The sequence below is a fragment of the Anastrepha ludens genome, chromosome 2, assembly GCF_028408465.1.
Source record: "Anastrepha ludens isolate Willacy chromosome 2, idAnaLude1.1, whole genome shotgun sequence".
Taxonomy (NCBI): Eukaryota; Metazoa; Arthropoda; class Insecta; order Diptera; family Tephritidae; genus Anastrepha; species Anastrepha ludens.
The window spans coordinates 129263412-129286129 of NC_071498.1; the positions used below are offsets into that span (position 1 = coordinate 129263412).

Consider the following 22718-nt stretch of genomic DNA (forward strand, 5'->3'; position numbering starts at 1 on the left):
TAAACTGGTATTAAATTTTTCTCAGTAGTAGAAATTTAAGAAACAACACAAGAAAAACCCTTATCGAGCATTCAAATGAACTTTTCTGAGTCCTCTCTGCATGTTATTGTAGAATACAGTTTTGTTTGACTTTGGTCAGGTCGATAACCCACAACTAACCAGAAAGTCTGAAAGTACTTGAATTATTATTGAAGGTATGCGAGTATTGTGACGGTAATTCAACTAACTCGCGGATTTTTCAACTGTATCCAACTTTTCGCCGTATAGAGGTCAAATAAGTCAATAAGTTTTTAGCAATTTAATTAGCTCAAATTCAGCACAGTTCTATCTATGCTCTTAGAGTTCAATCAAATATAAAGTTATTAAATTATCCGTACAAATACTTGATATCACTATGGACCAATTTCTGGGCTATGTGCGATCTACAGGATCAACCAAGTCCAACGTAACCTAACCTAAAGTTCAACCTAATCAAAAACTTTACCCTGTTATTCAGATATCCAAAAGTCCTTTCAATCAAATTTTTCATCGTTTTCAGCAATTAGACCTTTTACATTACAGTTTACGTACATTTTGCCCAAAAACTTTGTATATCCATGCCTACAAATCTCTGTCACAGAATAGCTTATTTCGAATGTATTGGTTATCCCTGATCCTTTCCATTTCAATTCAACCGGGCTATTCGGGTCATGTTCTTCGATTTCGATGTAACTCAAATATGTTGCTCTCTGGTCAAAATAATGAGAAACGTACTTTTTTGTTCACCCGAAAATTTTTTTTTTTCAAGATTTATCGGCAATTTTGTTCTTCGGCTCAAAATCGATTTTTTTTTTCATTATATAAGATTTTTTTTTTTGTAAATTCTCATAACTTAGTCAAAAATAAACCGATTTTGATGATTCTGGGTTCAAAATAATCGTCATTACTTACACGAACGACTTCATGTAGAAACAATTACAAAAACGTAGTTGAAAATTTTTTTATTTTCCAGAAAACAAAAAGTGCGAAACAGGTTTTTTACTCAAAAATTCATTACTCAAAAACAACTCATTTTAGCTACTGGGCATTCAGCTCAATTGAAGTTTGAGGTGTCCTCTTGATTTCGAAAAAGTTATAAAAAAAAATACACTTTTTGAAATATTGAATTTCGAAAAAATGTCAATTTCTTTCGCTTTTGCTAAATAAAAAATTTTCAACTACTCTTTTGCAATTGTTTGTACATGAAGTCGTTCGTGTAAGTAATGACGATCATTTTGAATCCAGAATTATTAAAATCGGCTAATTTTTGACTAAGTTATGAGCATTTAAAAAAAAAAAATCTTATATAATGAAAAAAAATCGATTTTGAGCCGCAGAACAAAATTGCCGATAACTCTTAAAAAATTTTTTTTCGGGCGAACAAAAAAATACGTGTTTCATTATTTTGCTAGAGAGCAACATATTTGAGTTACAACGAAATCGAAGAACATGACCCGAATAGCCCGGTTGAATTGAAATGGAAAGCATCGCCTAACAAATATTTCTGTGGCATGTTTTTAGTCTCAGAGCCCATCCTCGGTAAGAAGTCAGATATATCGTTACCCACGTGTCCTGGGGCCCATTTAAGCATCAGACTACATATTATGCCTATCGACATAGTTCAGCCTGGATTTAGAGGACTCGACTACCCCTGATGTGGTTGGGGGGCTGTCTAAGGCTATGAGCGCTGCTTGACTGTCGCTGTAGACACATATAGATCTGCCTCTCCATCGGTTTTTCACAACAAAGTCCATGGCTTCTTGAACAGCACACACCTCCGCTTGAAACACAGATGCATGCATTCCAAGAGCAAAGTGTAGTTTTGTCCTGCTGGATTCCACGTAGACCAAGAGCCGGAGCCGTGCTCGATCCAGGAGCCATCCGTGAAAATGTGAAAACTTTGTTTGCCGGGCTCATTTTCAGGGTTTGGCCACAACTGAGCCTCTGGCAGCACCACACTGTTTCTCTGGTCAAGGACAACTTTTGATGACATGGAGTCAAGGGGCATAGAGAGAATCGTTGGATCGATGTCATTCCTTCTCTGTTCTCCAATGCCAGACAGGCGCCGCACCAGTCCCCATTGTGTTTCAGACTGCAGATGGCCTTAAAGGCCTCTCATTGGATGAAAGCATCAAGTGGTGGACGGCAAATCAGCGCTTCTAATGCCGGGCCTAAAGTAGTCGAAAAAGCTCCGGTGCAATAGAAGGCCAAAGTGCGTTGTAGTCTCGATATCGTCCTCCTGACTCCCACTAGAGAGAGTCTACTCATCCAGACCACTGCTGCATAGGTGCTAATAGGTCTTATCATAGCCATGTAGATCCATAGGATCTTGCTAGGAGACAGACCCCACGTATTCCCAAAGACACCTTTGCACTGCCAGAAGGCTGTCAGTGCTTTGGATGTCTTTGTTTCAACGTGTGACTTCCAAAGAAGTTCGCTATCGAGGATTACTCCAAGATATTTGATTTCTTTGGATAGCTGGATTGTGACTCCCTTTAGCTTAGGCAGAACGAGTTCATCAAGCTTCCTCCTTCTAGTAAAAAGAACAATACCAGTTTCGGTGGGGTTTGACGTTAGCCCATTAGAACAGCATTTGTTGGAACCACTGTTTGGAGGGAACTCCAGTCCTTAGAAGTAATTGGAGGTTTTTTATAAAAAAAAATCCGGCTAGCAATGCCAGCGACGTTCATTACAATGGAGTGACATACAAATCTTTCTGGTTTCAAATTTGCTCAAATTCTTTTCGAAGCTGCGTGACATCAACAGAAAGACACAATCAGACAACTTCCCTGGGTAATTCATTGGTAAACTCGTTTAGGGAGACATTCTAATAACGCTAAATTTGAATCAAGTCTTTCCAGAGCTTGTTGCATCGGTGAGCAATATAAGATGTAATTTTGTTAACTATTGTACAATAAAATAATCAAAACATAAATTTTGAAATTATTTACGGGGAATTTGAATCCAGTCAATCTACAGAGTGTTCAATACTTCACAGCTCTTCCTCTTTTTGAATAAAAATAATCTCTATCAAAACCTTTCGATGAGCCAACCCGAATACACAAAATAACTCGCTAAAGGCATTTTACTCGTAATTGGCAGAAATACTCGCTCTTCTGCTCCGATAAAAATTCTAAATTGGTTGTACTGTGTAATTATCGCTACAACTCACAACGATATTTCCAGTTTTGATTTTAGTTTCACTGTAATTAAAGTGTTCAAATCCCTTTCACATAGCGATGCCAGCTCACTTGTTCGCATACCCTCGCATTATTACACACGCACACTTATTTATGACCACACAAAATATGGCAAGATTATCGTAAAATTGCAACTGATTGGGTGCGCGTGTTGCACGTCTCATGCGGCCAAAAGTGTGTAGCATGAAAGCAAAAATTATTCAAGAATTACGTGTGGCAGCCATAAAGTGCAACAAACGGTACATAAAATGCAAAACATATTGCAGCATTTGGGCAAAGCGCCACGATAGAGGAATAAGAGATCGCAGAAGGATTTAAAAAAGAAAAACAAATTTTACAGAACATGGTTTCTTCGCAGCCAAACGAGTTTCTTACCCCTTTGGCAATGATTCCGCTTAGACCTTGAAAAGCACTTCGTTAGGCTAATTTGCATTTACTCATCACATTGGAAAGCTATTTGCCACCTGAAGTTGCCTTCGAGTTTAATTGTCTACCCTAACGAGGAGAGAAGAGAATTTCGCCTGAACAGCAACATGAAAAAGATAATAATTCAAATGCAGTATTCGATGTTAGTGTACAATTAATCAGCCTATCGGGAGATTTGTAATTTTTGCAGATGACGTCGTGCGTTAATCGTATTTCACACTTGCGAACAGCTGTAGTATTCAAACAGACGAGCAATGGAGCGCGAATTATATATTTAAATTGAAGCAGGGAGTAGTTTTCAGAAAACACGACTTTAAGCTTCAACGTCAGCTTAAGAGTCATCTGTACATTCGAAAATAAATTGCTTATTACCCACAACAAAGCTGCATTTTATGAACAGTTAAACAAAAAGTATCACGCAATCTAAAAGTGCAGTTGATATTTTTCCATCCAACATTCCTTTTTACTATTTATTTATTTGTTGTTAGTTACTAGAACTGTTTAATTTAGGTTCCCCAACATTGTTTTTCCATTAACAGTTCTTAACCAATTTTCTACCGCCGTTGCGTTTTCGCAACAGCAACTTTGAACCTTTGTGGCTACAGTGTTATATTTTATATTGTAATTTGAACTTTTGACTTTATAATTATGATTATAAGATTAGGCTTAGGCGCTTCTGTTGTTTTATCATTGTTAGAAAACGTTCGAAATGCAGATAACCATGCCATATATTTTGATAATTTTTTTTCGTCATACTACTTGTTTTGTTTGTTGAGTGAAAAACGTTTCAGAGCAACAGGAACTGTAAGATCAAATCGTCTTAGAGGTGCAGAGAAATTGCTAAGCACTGGAAAAAAACTGAAAAAACACCAATACGACTACTGCTCTGAGATAAAAAATAAATTATTTGTTGCTCGTTGGCAAGATAATGCAGAAGTAACAGTCATTTCTAATTTCAAGTCTGTCGACCCACTAGCTGTCTCACAACGTTGGTGCAAAGCCGAGAAGAAAAAAGTATCTGTTGAACAACCTTGACTTATTCATGACTACAATCAACACATGGGAGGGGTAGACGTACATGGTAATGCCGGAGCTAATTATCGCGTTGGTATTCGTGGAAAAAAGTGGTGGTGGCCGTTATGGGCTAATTCAGTCAATAGTACCACTGTTAACGCATGGAAAATTCATTGCCTGATTTGTAAAGCAGAAGGAACTCGCCATATGTCTCAAATTTCTTTTAAAACTGAAATTGCAGAATTTTTACTTTTATATTGTGAAGAAGTTTCTGATGAAATAAGTGATTCATCAGACACCGAAGAAGCAGAGAGACTAGTCCATTTACCTCGCATAAATGTTCGTGATCATGTCGTATGGAAACCTCCAGGCAACAAACGTAAAAGATGTGCTATGTGTCACTCACAAACTGTTTATGAATGTAAAAAATGTAATTTGAGATTACATCCAAAATGTTTTGATGAATACCATACAGATTTAGGAAATAAGAAAAAATTATGTTTTTTTTTAAATACTGCAAAACTATTATATTGTAAACTTAACAAAATACAACTATATTAATAAAGAGAATTCAAAAAAATACCCAACTACAACTCTGCGTAAGTTATATAATTTCTATGAATAAGATCACAGCGTTTCAACCAGCGTTGCGTTTTCGCAACAGTCTGTCCTGGTGCATCCGGAAGACCTATCGGTCTGAAAATTTGTAAAGGCGATCAGGAGTCCTTTAATACCAACCATACAAAATTTCACGCAATTATCTACACGGAATCTATTACCGATAGAAAATGGGTTAACATTTAACTTCCTAATATTTAACATCGTTTACATTGTTTAACATTTGTTTGACATCACTATTCTATTAATGTCTTATTAATAACATTAGCTCTGTAATTAACAAAGGCTTTTACATAACTCGCGTGAAAGTCAAGATAAAAATTTCCATAACTCAAAATCATTTTATTTTCTTATTTTGTAAAAATTTGATTCAAAAACAAGAGTGGATGAATAATTTTGCGCCACCTTGCGTATACTTTTAAATATATACTGCCTTAAATAACTACGGCATAAGGACTTTTTGATTAGTATAGGTGATTTATTTGTTTCTTTTTCAATAGAACATTTTTTGCAACAAAATACTGTTCATTCTCCTACATAAATCCCATCTTCAGACTTGGTGCCAATTCAAAACAAGAATTCAAAAAATTTGCACCAAAATTTCGAACTCTTTGATCAGAATTGTTATATAAATGTCAAATAAGCACATTTATATTGCATTGAAGTCTTTTGAAAATCGCTTTGCTTTTTCACAATTTTTTTTTGGCGGTCTTGTGCATTTTCTTCATATAACTAATGCTCGAAATTTCTTTCCTGCGAAAGAAAAAATCTGGGGCAGTCAATAAAAAAAATTGCCTGAAACTTCAACTTTTTTATACTGAAATTCAAGGGGTTATAAGATTGCAGACCGACAAAAATATTCTAGAAATTCTAAGAATTCTGGTTAAAAAAGTGAAACTTTTGATGAAATATTAGAAAATGTTGTACAAAATTTGAAACTTCACGTTTTATGGTACGAATTTTATTTTCTATATAACTTTTTTTTATTTTATTTTATTACTTAATTTTTTTTAAGTGAAAACTTCTTTAGACTCGTTGGGAGTGATTTGAGACTCAATGAAACGAAAAAGCGACACTACGAAGCGTTATATGTTGATATACGTATATGTGTGTGGCTGCGTACTGCTGAGCCACGCTAGTATAGTGAGTATTGTAGTATGTATACTACACTGCCTATTACTTACTTCGGTGTTTAGTTCAAGCGTCATACGAATGTATGTTTGTATGTGTGCTAGTACGTATGTGTGCGCACCTGCGTATTACGGAGCCACGGTGAGCGAGAAGGCATTATGTATACCTAAACTACACTACCTAATACTTGCTTAGACCAAGCGTCCTACGAATGTTTGTGTGTATGTTAGTACGTTTGTGTAATATACGCGTTACGACGCTCATAATAGCAACCGCGTGTGCTGTATTGCGTCCGTATTTTTATATTCGCAAATATTTTCATTTTTAAATATTTACCGCAATTGCAGGCGGTGTTGCAATATACCACAATCAATATGATGGTGTTCGTATTCTAACTCCACAGATAGATCTGAATGCATAGCAACTAGAATCACTGTCCTTTCAGCTCTCTAAAGTGGGAGAAATATGTGCATGCGAAACCAGATTGAGCAATGGAAAAACAGTTTTAATTGTGGCAATTTATATTTCACCGAATCAATCAATAAATAGCATCACGGAATTCATTCACGAAAATTTAATAAAGTATGCACCGGATGTATCGCGGATACTTAGAAAAGATTACGATAAAGTTCCAATGATTTTAAGTGGCGATTTTAACGTAAATTTTGCATTGGACACAGCGGTTCCTTTAATTGACTTTCTCAATACAACATTGAAACACGATCAAAAGCAACAATTGACGCGGTATTTCAAAGATATGTTGACAACATCGAAACCAAAGCATTTGTATCATAGTTAAGCTATCATAAGTATCATTTGTTGAAATTGAAAACATTGAGGATGAATAATAATAAAATGAAGAAAATAAAATATGAACTTTATAGCAATATTATAATGAACCTATAATTATCCCGCTCCTAATGCTGCTTTCGTCTCATTCTCTCTCAGTTTGTTTTACGGAAGGTTTCACTTCTATCGCGTCTAACCGTTAGACTGGTATTTTTGTATATTGTAACAATAAGTATATACTAATTTACTGAAGGAAATTTCTTATGATGTGGCAAGAATTCAGCAGAGCCGCTACCTTTCTCGGAGTGTTTGCTGATTTTCTCTGTGTACGTTTCATGAATATTTTTGTTCAATGGGACGCCAATGTCTATGACAAACGCAGTGTTCTCATTTTTATTTACCGCAAATATGTGAGTCCTATTATGAGTTCTAGTGGCATTCGTAAAGATTGCTCTATAATAATAAGAAAGCATGTTGTCATCTTCATGCACTGGTTCTGGAACATCGTTGTGCCTTTTAAGGTAGAAAGAGTTTGTTAATAAAGTACACCCAGCTAGAACATGGTTTAGAGTTTCGCCGTGGTCGCCACATCTACGAGGTATGCCTACCGGAGCACGGGACTCTCTGATGACGTACTTTACATAATTTTACGTGGGTACTTCGCCATCTTGCATAGCAAATATAGCACTTTCTGTTTCCGCGAAAATTCCTTTATTGATTATCCACAAGTACGACAGTTTCGCGTCGAAATGCAGACTTTTCAGTTCGTTTTAATACACGCCATGTATGGGCATTCGTGAACATTGTTCAACTTTGACCATTTTTGTTGAAGTGTTCCTGCTGTTAAACTCGGGCCTCATGCTGAGAGTTGTAAATTTGTCATCAGCTGCACTGACTGCATGATGAAGTGCAGAGTTGATAGCTCTGATCTGGTTATTGGCATTCAGGTTTGTTTTGCAAAGTACGTGAAGGCGTCTTTTGTACTCGGCTATAGGCTTTTTCCTCATTTTTATTGTTTCAACATTGTTGTTTTGTAATATACCAAGGTACTTATAAACTTGACCTTTTTTTCATTTAATGTTCGCTGTGATGTTGTCATCTGCAATCGATTCAACATTTATAACTTACCTCTTTTCAATTTTTATTTTTCGGCATTTCTCAAATCATCTGGGCATTCGGATATCTTTAGAGAAGTTAATTTCGCATTCTATCAATTTTTCCAATTGTTTTTCTTTGCCATCATATAACTTAAGGTCATTTACCTAAAAGGGAAGGTTGGTTAATAACTTTCCAGCATCAGAGAGGGCTAAGCGAATTGCCTTGAAAAATGCCGCTGCGGATGGCGATTTCTTTGGTGTAGCATGAACGGAGAGAGTCTGGAAGCTTAATTCTAGTTCTCCAATTTTTCATTATCTTTTGTAAGAATGATGTTATTGTTTCATTAACCCCATATAACCGCAGCACAGCTATTAGCCAAGAGTGTGGGTCAGAAGCGTAAGCTTTTTGCCAGTCCATGTATGCCGCATACAGGTTTCGATTTTGTTTTTTCACCTACCCCAGAAGTACTTGGTCTATAATTAGCTGTTCTTTACACCCTTTTGATGTTCGGACGCATCCTTTTTGTTCTTCCGCAAGAATGCCGTACAGTTGAACATGGTCGTATATCTTGTTCGATAGGCATATTTTTATTTATATTGTATTTTTATTAGCGTGTTTATAATCTTGCCACGGGGCTCATTATTTTTATTGGATCACAGTGAGTTTGTTCAATTTCTTTTGACTACTTCTTGCTACCGTTTCGCACTATAATGTCTGTTGCTTCCCAGGCATAGATTCGCTTACTGCATTAGAAACAGCTGTCGTAGAGACCTGAGATGGGGCACCAAAAGAAGCCAAGGTTACTTTTGCATGGGCAGTTTTAGTAACAACAGCCGACTTTGATGCTAACTTAGCTTTCTTTTCTTTGGCGACAGCTGGATCATACATAGCAGAGATTTGCGACGCAGGCTTAGATGTAGCAGCAGAGTTCAGCGCATTGTTCTCATTTTCAGCAGGCGGGTATCGAATATATTGTAGAAAGGAGAGACCGAAGTGCTTGCATGATTTACCGGTTTATTTGTATTTGCACTAGCGAGAATATTGCCAGAATTAGCAACAATACTTTTGAGATTTTTTATCTCAAGAGTTAGCGTAGAGAGCTGCATCTTCGGCTTCAAGTGTAGAGTGAAAAGAGCGAATTTCTGCACTGAGATTATCTGATTTTTGCAATAGTTGTTTCTTGGGCAACAACAACCGTTGTAATTTTTTGCTTATTATTATGCACTTATTATTTTCCACACTCTTGGACGGCGGATTTGGTAAAATTTGAGATCGGTTTATCAATGAAATGAGTGGACACTTTTTTTTGTATTCTAAATTGAGAAGTGAAATAAAGCAAAATAAATAAAATACTGTTTTGTACTCTTTTTTTTCATTTTCAAATATTACGAAATATAGAACACTTTATAAAAAACTGGTGTCTGCATCAAATAAGGTGTGAGTGGGTCAAGTGGATCAAGAATTTTAGTCAGAGAGGAAATGGTTAAATAACATAAAAGTGGACTAATTCCATGGTGCCGATAAATTCTCTCGAATGTTTAAATAAAATAAATAAAATCTGCAGTTTTCTAGAATGCGCTTGCACACCTAAGCAACTGCTGTCCTCGATATAGAGAACAAATGCAGTAAGAAGTCTCAAGTGAGTTATTAGTACTTTTTGAATTTTTAGTATTTTCTTCTTAATACAAATCAAAATTTTGAGTGTTTTTAATGGGCCATAAAAGGCGCATAAAAATGCTTCCATTTAAGCCTTTAAGCAGGTATAGGTAAAATAAAGACGCCGAATTTATGGGCATAAGACAATAAGCCTACAACAACTACTAAAATAACAACAAGACCAATTACAAGTGTGTGGGTATTTTTCTGTTTTGTTGTTGTTTTCCCCCTGGATAAACATTATGTGTCACATGGCACACACACGTACGATTCCCACTTTAGTCACGGCCAATTGATTAGCGGGTTTTGCGATCTCTAACTCGGCTGCTCGCGCTTGGTTAGGTTTGTGACATGTTCATGTGTCGCTCGTAATTAAAAATGCCACAAAATGTATAAATATTTATTTTGAGTGGCATAAGCGGCATCACACACACAGACATAGGCGTATTTATGAAAGGTGATAGAGTTGTTGGCTTGACATAAAATGTCATAACAGCCATTGCTTACATCGCCGCGGCGTAGGCTTCGTCTGTCAGGCAGTCATTGTTTCATTTAGTCATTCATTCAGTCAATGTGCATCATTCATATTCATTGGCTATGCAATGCATTTAAATTTGTGTGCAACTAAGCGTGCAATCACCCCATTCGTCAAAGCACCGTGTGGCGCATTGCTTTTGTTTTGTTTTTTTGTTTTTGCCTTCTCCATCCCGCACTCCTTTCGATCAGCGCTTTGTGTAGCGCCATGCAGTCGTTGCACTCGTTTAGTTATTCATTTATAGTTTTTTTGGTCATAGAGGGTGTTTTATTTTGGTTTTGCATTTATCAGTTTTTGTTGTGGTGTTTTTTTTCGAATGTTGTTGTGGGATTTCCTTGCTATTCTTGTGTATATTTCATTTGATTTGTTAGTTCGTAAATGTGCTGCCGTTCGTCACATTTGCTCGTTTGTTTATTGATTGAAAAATATGCGTCCATACGTTCGACGTAGAACAACAACAAACCTGAGCTCGGTCAGCCACCACGTCATATTGACCTGTCACGAAGAATCACTTTTTCACACTACGAGTATATACGGAATTTGAATATCAATGCGTGCTGAGTTTGTATGTGAGTGTGTGTGAGTGTCAGTGTGTGCAATGCCGATTTGTATAGATATATATGTAGTGGTTTAGTTGTTTCCCACTGGTGGCATAGGTGGCCACTGTTTCACCAATAACTTAACCAGCGAATAGGGCAACTAATCGTTTTTCTAACCCAAGGTAGGTAATTCAAGGCGCGGACAGTTTAACTGTCATACTATTACAGCAGTTATAGTTTATATGCGGCACCTGCTAATCTCTTTCCTTCTTTGTATTTTTTACATTATTATTTTTCATTTAAGTGGGGAAATAAATTTTATATACGATTCACAGATTTATCGTGGTTTTCACAGATTATCAAAATTTTTTACAAATTGTATCCTACTTACAACGAATGGTAATTTTCGTTTTCTAAAGGACATTTTACGATTTCTGAAATACATTTAACGGTCTATAAAATATATTTGACGCTTTCTGAAGTACACTTCGAAATGGTGTAGAGCTGGTCAGCCGCCATGCGAAAAAAATAAAAATTGTATAAGCCCAGCCCTGCATTTAAGTATCAGGTTAAGAGAATTTCGGCTCCATACATTTTTTTTATCCTTCTAAAGCCACCATTTTTTTTTTTATTTTATTATAACTTGGTTATTTGATACCAGATTTTTATAAGCAATATTTCATTATTCCACTCTTAAGGAGTTCTACATTTCGTTCGGATATCCTTTTAAACTCCGATACCGTTTTCACATAGTTGGGGTAGCTACCCACACTTGTGCCACCCTAATATAGGGTGGGCCATGTAAAATTTGCTTTTTGAATCGGCTATAAAAAAAAAAAACTAATCAATATTTTTTCAAACGCATTTTTTATTTTGAAGATTGAGCATTGTCATTTATGAATGAAAATAACATCGTTCAAATGACTGCCACGACTGGCTTTACAGTAGGCCATTCGATCGTCCCAATTTTTAAGGACATTTTTGATTGTTTGGGCTCCAATTTAATGAATGGCAACTTCGATTTCGTGTTTTAAAGCATCAATTGTCTCTGGATGGTTCGCATAGTACTTGTCCTTAACGGATCCCTACAAAAAATAGTCCAGCGGGCTTAAATCACAGCTCCGAGGCGGCCAATTGAAATCGGAATTCAAAAACGGTAGCTAAAAGTTCGAGTGTAACTTTGGCAGTGTGACAAGTTGCACCTTCCTGTTGAAACCAAATGTCGTCCATGTCATCCTCTTCAAATTTTGGAAACAAAAACTCGTTTAGCATGTCACGGTAACGCTCGCCATTTACTGTAACCGCGGCTCCTCGCTCATTTTCGAAAAAAAATGGCCCGATGATGCCGCCAGACCAAAACCCGCACCAAACAGTGACTCGTTGTGGATGCATTTGCTTCTCTACAGTAGCGTGTGGATTTTCTGAGCCCCAAATCCTACAATTTTGCTCATTAATGTAGCCAGCGATGTGAAAATCAGAAAGAAGAAGAAGACTCACCACTTTGGAAATAGGTTTTCAATATTTCCCAATTTTGTTCAAGCGTATAGCGTCCCATTTCGTAAGTGTCAAACCCTTAAATAAATTATGAACACCTTTGGCATGTCATTTGTGTTACCATTCTCAAAAAAATATTATATGTGGTTCAAAAAGCAAACCCTATTGGGCCCCCCTTTTTATCCTTTTTTTCACCAAACTGGAGTACTCTCAAATTTATTGAAAGCTCGCCTTCGAACTATTTTGCTAAATTCATAAACCAAAAGGTTTCAACACCTTTCTCGATCCAATCTATTGGTCAACAACGCCCTAATGATCAGCTCCTTGTCATTGTTGGTGTGCCAATTAACATTTCACCAGCCCATTCATGTATACAGGTATATATACAAACATACATGCACAGCGTAGGGCCCTAACCACTAGACGAGAACAACCACCGAGAAATGTGTGAGAGAATATCTCCATAGGAAAATTAGAGGAACCCACATTTACGCACTTTCCAATAGTTGATTACCTCAAAAGTAGTAAATGGTTGGCTGTTATTGTTCTTCTTAATATGTTATGCAACTTAAACATAGTATTATTAGGTTGGGTTCCTAGGCATGAAGATAATGAAATGGCTAATCAACTTGCTAAAAAGGGACGAACATGAATCTGATCATGAATCGGTGCTGAGTTTTTCTGCGGACTTACAGAAGGTCACATTAGTGCAGCTTTCAGAATGTGGAAGGAGAAAGAATTCGTTGAACACTGGCGACAAGTGACAAGCTGTGAGCGAAAAGCGAAATAATTCCTAACGCCGGACAGAGGAATTTCTGTTACATAAGAGCGTGGTCACTATTACACGTAAATAAAAAATCAGAGTGTCCTGTTTCTTTTTCTATGGCATAGAGGGCACCTCAGTCCTTCATGCTCTTTGTAAAAATTCTGCTGTCTGCCAAATTTAGTCTTCAATTGAGAGGTTTTGCGAAATGAGTGCTGTTTACGCCTCTCGCTTTGAGGCAATTTTTCTATGTTTGCATGAAAAAGGACCCAAATTAACGCAAACTACTCCTGCGAAATATATGGGAAAGTAGAAGCAGTTCGTTAACAAGTGAATAAATCGCTATAAAAAGATCGGTAACGTTGATGCTTTTCCTGATCGCGGAAGTGCAAGCAAAGTCTCAAAAAAAGAAGAAAAAAAGATTCTCGCGTTGTTCTCGAAAGATCGAACTTTGACTTTATGCGGAACTGCTGTGAAATTTAAAGCAAAATGTGTTCACATATCTTACGTATCAATTCGCAGGCACTTGCTTGCCAATAAACTGAAATGTCGCAATACTTTGTAAAAACCAATGTTGAGTGCAAAACACGTTGAGTGGAGTGCAAAGCGGAGTTGTCACTTTAGATTGGCCGTCTCAGTCACCGGATACAAGTCCCATAGAAAATGTGAGGGCTCTGATGAAAACGCAGCTTCGCAGACGCAAGCCATGTAATTAGATCAACTTTCTCGACAAATTCGGAAAATTTGGAGGTCTTTTCCGGTAGAATGTGCAGAAAAACTAGTGGAAAGTATGCCCGACGGTGCCAGGCCATAATTGACAATACAGGAGATTGGACTTGGTACTGAGGTATTTGCATTGAGTATTGACGACCCAATTATCAATAAATTTGCGAATTTTCGATAAATCAATTCTTGTTATTATATGGCGTTTTTCAATAGATGCGCTTCAACTTTTTTCCGATAGGGAGGCCGAACGACGCAATATTTTTTATTTTTTGCTTGTCATTTGTAAACTTTATTAGTATACATTTCATCATGGAACGCTACACACTTGAGCAACGCGTTAAAGTTATTCAGACTTATTATGAAAACAGGCGTTCAAATCAAAATGCATATCGCGCACTTCATCTTCAGTGAGGACGCACATTTTCACCTCAGTGGATTCGTCAATAAGCAGAATTTCCGCATTTGGGCGAAAGATAATCCAAGAGAGATTGCCGAAAAACCAATGTACCCACAAAGAGTGACTGTTTGGTGCGGTTTACATGCCGGCGGCGTAATTGGCCCATATTTTTTCATTAACGAGAACGATCGCCACGTTACTGTGAATGGAAATCGATACCGCGACATTATAAACGATTATTTTTGGCCGCAATTGAATGGTATGGACTAAGACGACATGTGGTTTCAACAGGACGGTGCCACAAGCCACACAGCACACGCTACAATTGATTGATTGGACCGGTCGAATGGCCGCCGCGCTCGTGTGATTTGACGCCTCTAGACTATTTTCTTTGAGGTTATGTGAAGTCATTGGTCTACAGTAACAAGCCGGCGACGATTTGTGAGCTCAGAGCCAATATTGAACGCGAAATTGCTGGAATTTCGGCCGATTTATGCAAAAGAGTGGTCGAAAATTGGGTTCAACGATTGGACTTCGTTAAACGTGCACGCGGTGGTCATGCAAAAGAAATCGAGTTGCATACTTAAATGTATAATATATGTTCAGACTCGCTAATAAAAAAAAATTAGTTAAAAAAGTCAAACCGTTTGTGTTTTATTCAAAAAAAAAGTTGAACCGCTCTTACTGAAAAACGCTTATAACAGTGACCACGCTCTTATGTAACTGACTGTACTTTCGCTCAGCAGAGTAGCCTTAAGACTTTTAATTAGTGACTTTAATATGTAAAAAAAGATCTAAATCTTTTATTTAAGGCTTATGTGAACTTACAGACTCTCAACGACTATAACCTCGTTACGTCTCAATTTGTACAAAGGTTTATCATCTCATATCACATACATAGGTAATTGTGGAACCAGTTTGTTTTTGTCTTTCTTTTTAAGTAAAAAAATACTAACTACATTCAATGATTGTAACCATAATTACAAAAAATTATAGCAAATACAAAAATTTTGAAGGAAGGAAAATCATTTGCACAAAAATCAGAATGTTCCGTGGCATTTTTGTTTTGACAAAAAATCTATTAAAGTGTTTTGTTTCAATGGTGGTAATTTGAATGTTATCTCATTGCTTCTCGTATAACTTTAAATTTAAATTAATGTAAATATTTACAATTCATCCTTCGGGTGTTCTTCGGATTTCTCTTCAATCTCTTCTTCCGATTCACCGGTCTGTGCAACATCACCGCCGGCTTCTAGGAAGTTCACGAATTCATGTAAAGGTATGTCCAAATTATAGTCGATTACTTTGTTATCACCCTTGGGGTATAATTTGATGGTGGGGAATGACGAGATTTTAGTGTGCTCCAATTCATTGGCAGTGGCATCGATTTTGGCAACCACAATTCTTTCATTGTCCTTGAATTTCTCACTTAATAGGTCGTAAATTGGAGCCAACTATTTGCTGTGACCACGGCATGGAGCATCGAATTTGCTCTTCTTAAAAGCAACTTCATCAAAGTTAGTAGCCACCAGAACTTTAACAGGGTTCCTCTCCCAGTCTTCGGGCACTTCTTGTGATAACAAATTTTGTTTCAATCTGCGATCCATGATTTCTAAAGGAATTCCTTAATGGTGCTAGCAGACATGCCGTTAGATTCTGGTTTGTATTTGGCCATGTCCGCTTCTGGCGGAATAGCGTATCAAACAAATAGTTGGTTCTTCATCCTTGGACATGGCAAAGAGTAAAAAATATACCTTGCTGTTCTTCCTCATCTGAAGAAATGGTAACAAACAAAATATCTACGCGGTAATCCTAGGCAGTGTCTTTCAATGGTTCGACATCTTTCTCAATATAGCCAGCTTCCGTCGAAACAAAGAATTTTTTTTTTTTTTTTGTTTTTTATTACAGACACTTAACTATATATAGGTATACAATGTTTGTTGACACTACAACTAGTTTAAGGGAAACCAACAAGCAGTATGATTCTAACAATTTTGTGGGGTTTTTATGAAAAGAATTTTAAAATCTCTTCTTTACATTAACTACCGATAAGATCATATGGTTTTTTTCGCTGGAGTCGTCGGGTTAGGCCTGCGGTATTGAGAAGTTTGCTGGCTTCCTCGTTAATGTGCCTCTGGAGCCTCATAGAGTGGGCTTCTGCTTGTATTTTAATAACTTCAGCGACCGTAGGAATGCAGAGGTCACGATGAATATCTGCATTGCGAACGTACCAAGGTGCGTTGACAATATTTTTGATAATTTTATTTTGAAATCGTTGAATTATGTTAATATTATTTTGCCTAGCACAGCCCCAAATTTGAGCGCCTTAAGACCACACGGGTTTGATAATTTGATTGTATATCATTATTTTGTTATATATGGAGAGTTTTGAATTCCGTCCAATGAGCCAGTTCATTTTTAATATTTCCAAATTAATTTCGCTTCGTTTTATATTTATATCCTCCTTCCAACGTAGCTTAGCATCGAGGGTTATACCAAGATATTTGGCAGTATTTGCGTATGGAATTGGAGCGCCTAGTAGCATTATTGGGTGATGGTTTACTTTTTTATTGGTAAAGTTCACATGAATTGATCTGTTACTATTTAATTTTATTCGCCAAATTTTCGTCCATTTTTCTACTGCGTCTATAGCGATTTGAAGTTTAGTTGCAGCTACTTCGGCGGTTTTTCCTGTTGCGAGGATTGCTGTGTCGTCAGCAAAGGTGGCGATCATAGTGCTTGGAGGTATTGGTATATCTTTCGTATATATAAGGTAAAGAAGGGGTCCAAGGATACTTCCTTGCGGCACGCCATAGTTTATTTTCTGCTATTTGGAATACTCATTCCCTTGTTTTACGCGAAAATACCGTTCAGTTATATATTGTACGATTTCATAAATACACTGTATTGAAGTGGCAGGCATGAGTTCAATTTGTTGATAAGGCCTTCATGCCAAACCTTGTGAAATGCTTGCGCTACGTCCAGGAAGCCTGCTGAGCATATGTTTTTCTCTCCCAACGATTTTTCTATTTCAGCTGCAATTCTGTGCACCTGATATTTGGTGGAGTGCTTACAGCGGAATCCAAACTGGTGTGAAGTTATCAGATTGCGAAATTCAATTATTGGTTTTAAGCGATTTGAAATGAGCTTTTCTAGTAGTTTTGAAATTTATGGCAACAAGGAGATTGGGCGGTGTGAAGAAACAATATGTGGATCCTTTCCTGGTTTGGCAATCATAATCATCTCTGCAACTTTCCACAGGCTTGGAACATACTGAAGTCGGATCGACGAATTGAATAGATTGGCTAATTTTACTAGACTTTTGTTGGGTAGTTGCTTTAATACTTCCGCTGTGATTAAATCAAATCCAGGTGCCTTTTTGTCTTTTAGCTGCTTGATTTTTCTTTTCAGTTCGCTCACAGTTATACGTAGGATTAGAGTTGTTTCTTGATCTAAGGAGGGATATAAGTCATCGGATTGGCTCTCGTTCGGTTGAAAGGTGTTGGATAGATGATTTGTAAATGTTATAGCTTTATCTTTATCACTTCTCGCCCAGGTGTCATTTGCATTTTTTACTGGCGGAACGTGACAGTTTGGTGTTTTTAAATATTTTGTGCATTTCCAAAGAGAGTAGTCATTTCTTTTATCAGCTGTCAACTCAGATAAATATCGACTCATTGACTCATTTTTTAAATGATTGATCCGCCGAAGATCTTCGAAGCCAATTTATGGTTAAATTCCAGAACCAAAGGCAGAGATTGGACCTGCATGAACTTTTTCAGATTTTCAACGTTGAATTCGCCTACGAAAACCGACTTTCTCTCGTCAGAAGACTTGAAGAGCAATACAGAACTGTCTGTCTTTAGTTTCATATTGCGCGAAAAGCTCTTCGTTGCTGCAGACACCGAATAAGAAGACCACTGTAACCTGAGATAGCACTTAAGCAAAACAGATCTTTCTGAGATCATCACCTGGTGATGGACACCGAAAATTCAGAACGCATTTTTTGTAAATATCCTGCACTAAGCAGAAAAAGACTACACCACCTTAACGGCAATGCCGGGCATTTCTAGAAATGATGGAGCAAAAAACCCCAAAATGCAAAGCCTTAAAATATAGGGTACGTCAGTGGGGTAGTTGTATCTCATTTGGCCTAATAACAATAACACTAACACATACACGCATTAAGTCTCATTTGGCCATAGTGAGTGCTATAAATAGTGGCCGCACGTGAATTTGCTATAAATTATCCGGATCATCTCATATTCGAACAAAATGCGACACGAGCGAGCAGCGCTTCACAAATGGCGTCATAACGGACAAGCAGCAAAATACAATAATAATAACAATGAAAAGCCCTCAAAAGTGTTTAGTTAAACATTTAATATACATAAAGAGCAAAATGGATTTGTGCGCATGCAATATGACATACATACATATGTACGTATGTATGTATGCATACAACAACATCCTCTTTGGCGTACTTGAGCTGGCGGTTGCATCACATCGACACACCACACTTAATCTCAGCAATTGTATGGCTGTTGATTTATTGGTGTTGCCCCGGAAATTTATCGCAAGTCACTGCCACGCATCACCACCACCTGCCTTTTAATCCGCTAAAGGCATGCAGTGTGAAGGCGTATGAGTTGTGCTATGCAACTATGTGCCGATGTGGTGATATTATATGTATGTATGTGTGTATGTATTGGTCGTATGACGTATGGTCGCCAAAGCATGCATGCACATGTAAACTTACGGTATTCAACGTGTTGCACCTTAGTGACCGCTAATTCGCTATAATCGATTTATGTTTCGCACTTCACCATCAAATGCCGCACTCAACCGGGAGTGAGCAGTAAGAGGCTGGTGAAGAGCGTAAAATCAACGGCTAACTGGATAAGACGTTCAAAAAGCAATGAAATGACCGATTGAAAAGGTGTATCTTTGCTGTTGGTGCAAGTATGTAATGTAACTAATCTGAAGGTTTTATGATAAAGCAAGTCGTTCTTATGATCATTAAAATTGGCGGTATTCACCATAATTGTCGGACATTTCAAAATACAGGCACTGCAGTTTTCAAACATTTTTTTTTTGTGCAAGAGAATCATCAACCATTATCCATTTGAAGAGGAATTGTGGAAAAAGTATCATCGAGAAAGGTTCTTCGAAAAGATTTGCGATTTTTTGTCGGAAACTCTCGTTTGCGGAATCCAACTGTGTCCCATTAAAACGAGTCGAGTTGCGAAATAAACCACCAAAGTTCCACACAAAATTGTTAAATTGAAAAAAATCGGAAGAATAAAGCCTTTAAGACTTTCAAATCAAGCAAATCTAAATTTTGAAACGCGCGTAATAGAAAATCTTCAATTCAAATGTGAAACGCTATTTGCTGATCAACGCGAAACCTGGAGTGTTTCAACAACTGACAATAACGCACTGTAAGTCTTCATGCATCGGTGCCTGAGGAGCATCTTGAAAATATTCTGGCCGAAAGTTATCTCATATGCGGACTCATGGAGCAACATTCAGCAAACGAGGACCAGCCTATACCTGGAATCGCCTTCTAGAACTGGAAATCCGCTCCATGAACCTGAGCTGGTGTGAAGTGAAAGTTTTGGCCTACAACCGACCCTTGTTCCAACTTGGAGCCTTAGGGTACATACTTATGTATATAGTCAGATATACGCCAAACCTTTTACTTCACTGCAGCCAAAAAAAAGTCCCAAAAATATTCAATATTTTCGTTAAAGTGACTCTTCAGTAATAGTAGTTTCATGCACTGATTTAAAGAAGAAGATTTTGAGGCCTATAGTACTAAACGTATACACCAGTGTCTGAGGAACTAAGATCTGCAACTCAAACCATCTTCTCTAAGATCAAGTTCAAGAGGTCGCAATCTTAACCCGGAATACGGTTTGGACTTAAATGGCTCGGATAAGTCATGGTTATTTTACCCAGCGCAGTACCTCATCTATATCCCGTTCTCTTATTAAACTCAAGATAGAGCTGGGCTGGACTGCCTTTCTTCTGACGGCCGTTTGCCGAGATGTCGCCACCTACTCTACGCTATTGCGCTGCATTCAAGGAGAGGATGCATTGAAGCCTCCTCGTATTGGTCGCAGAAACGACAAGTATCAGTGGACAACATCACAATCCTGTGTAGAAGACTGCGCAATGAGTAATGGCCTACAAGAATGCAAGTGAACACTTCCAGTTTGGCCTTGGGAGGGGTTATGCGTTTTTTAAACCTCCTCTTCCCAGTTTTTACCCATTTTACCTAGTATAATCCCATAGTTTGGTGACAGCTAACCTAACTTCTTTAGTCTTAGCTCTTCACTCCTAAGCTTCTTCTTCATAGAATGATGCCCCATAGCAGGGACGGGCGCAGGTCATATTAATGGCTAGGACGGAGCTTCTCTCGCCAATGTGTCCGCTACTTCGTTCCTAGTTACACCCCTGTGTTCCTAGTTACACCGTAACATAGCTGGATGCGATTGTACGTTTTTAGTGGATTGAGTTTCTCGATACACTCAAGAACCAGTGAGGACTTAATCTCACAGGATGATAGAGCCTTGTGTTCGTCCTAACTGTCGCTCAGAATGACAATTCGCTCATACTGGATATACCTGTCTAAGTTTATCTTTGCTCACAGACAGATGGTATGCATCTTTGCTTGGATGATGCTTGGAAAAGTACCCATCAGCACAGAACGCTTGGTTTTGCAGCTATACATACATTCCAATGCAGGGTACACTCCTGGAGTTTCCTTTGAAATGCTGGTCTACTTCAATCTACAGGTACTTTATCGTCCAGTTTAATTCTGAACTTCTTTTCGAATTTGATGACTTTCGTGATATCATCTCAGTTTATCTGGATAAGTAAGAGCAGGAGACTCAGCAATTCTATGTTTTTAGACTCCATTACTTTTCTTCTACCGCAGCCTTCCCTAGTAATATTCAACCGGATACGCTTGGTTGGTGGCTGAATAATTATAAGAAGTGGTGTCAGCTCAAGCATCAGAACTAGTTTAAGCATAGGTCTACAGAAGTTTCTAAGGGAACCTCACCAAAAATCTGAAACTGTGATCAGTATAAAAAGGCTGACAAAATCGCTGGTAGATTTGCAAAGCCTGAAGTCACACTGACAAAGTGCATCCAGTGCTCGTTGATTAAGGACATTGCATAGCAACTTTTGGTCCGGCTATTTACTGTCAGCCGGACACACTCAATTCCATTTTTCAATTTCTTCGCCGCTGCAGATTTTGGTAATTTGCACTTTCGCTTAAATTTCACTTTCGTTTAAACTTCACTTTCGTCTTCTTTTATCCCGCTTTCATTTGCTTGTCGACACATCCGTAATATATCTCTTTTTAATATTTTTTTTTTCTATTTTGTTTCTAATTTGTAGCGCAATTTTCAACGCATAAATCACTTGACATGAATTCTTGGCGACTTTACACGAGAAGCAAAAACAAAAACAATAAATAAATATAACATGTGTGTGCACCTACATACATATGCACTTATACACATGCGTATGTATGTGTATATGTAGCGCATTTCGCCTTGCTACGGAACCGAGAAAACTTTTCCCAATTTCTTGAGTTTTCTCACGATTTTTTTGACAATTTTCCGTCTTATTTATAATTTATTGACATTTTGCCTATGCGACGCTTCCTCACTGAGGTGGGTATTTTTAGTTGGTGTCGGGGTTTTTTCACCGTCGGCGTGCACTCTTCCTTCAGTCGTCGGCTGAGAAGTTATGTATGTGTCCCCAATTTATATGTTAATGGTATTTAATTAAAAACATCATAACTTTATTGTCAATACAATTAGGTGCGTCTAGGAGCTAAATATAGACACGTGCACATATGTACATATGTATATAAGTACAAATATATAGAGGCGTATGCACATGTAAATAAATGTATGCTTGTCTGGCGAGACAAACAAATTAGTTTATGTGAGACTACTTACGAGGGATCACCCCTTAATTGAAAAACGTTGTAGTATTGAAAGTTTGTTTAGAATTAAAAATAAATTCTCAGAGACTGTTTCAAAGCCATTTCAACTCATTTCATTTATTATTATTTCTTATTAAAATACTAATGATGTAACGAATATTGGCCGTCCTGTTAAATGAAGATGCTCGGGAACCATGGGCATACCCACCCATTTTTAGTATGTCGCTCATTAGGTAAGAGAAAAAAGTAATTAAAATATGGAGTCCTGGTACTTCATACACTTGCAGCTTTAGCGGTTTTCGTTTGGAAAATTCTATTTTATATTTCATAAATGAGATTGAATGTAAG

At 37.5% G+C, this 22718-nt stretch overlaps 1 pseudogene; it reads right to left on the bottom strand.

Annotated features, from left to right (window-relative positions):
• Positions 1–15536: 15536 nt before the first annotated feature.
• LOC128854935 (protein disulfide-isomerase-like) lies at positions 15537–18471 on the bottom strand (annotated as a pseudogene).
• Between the last annotated feature and the right edge of the window lie 4247 nt (positions 18472–22718).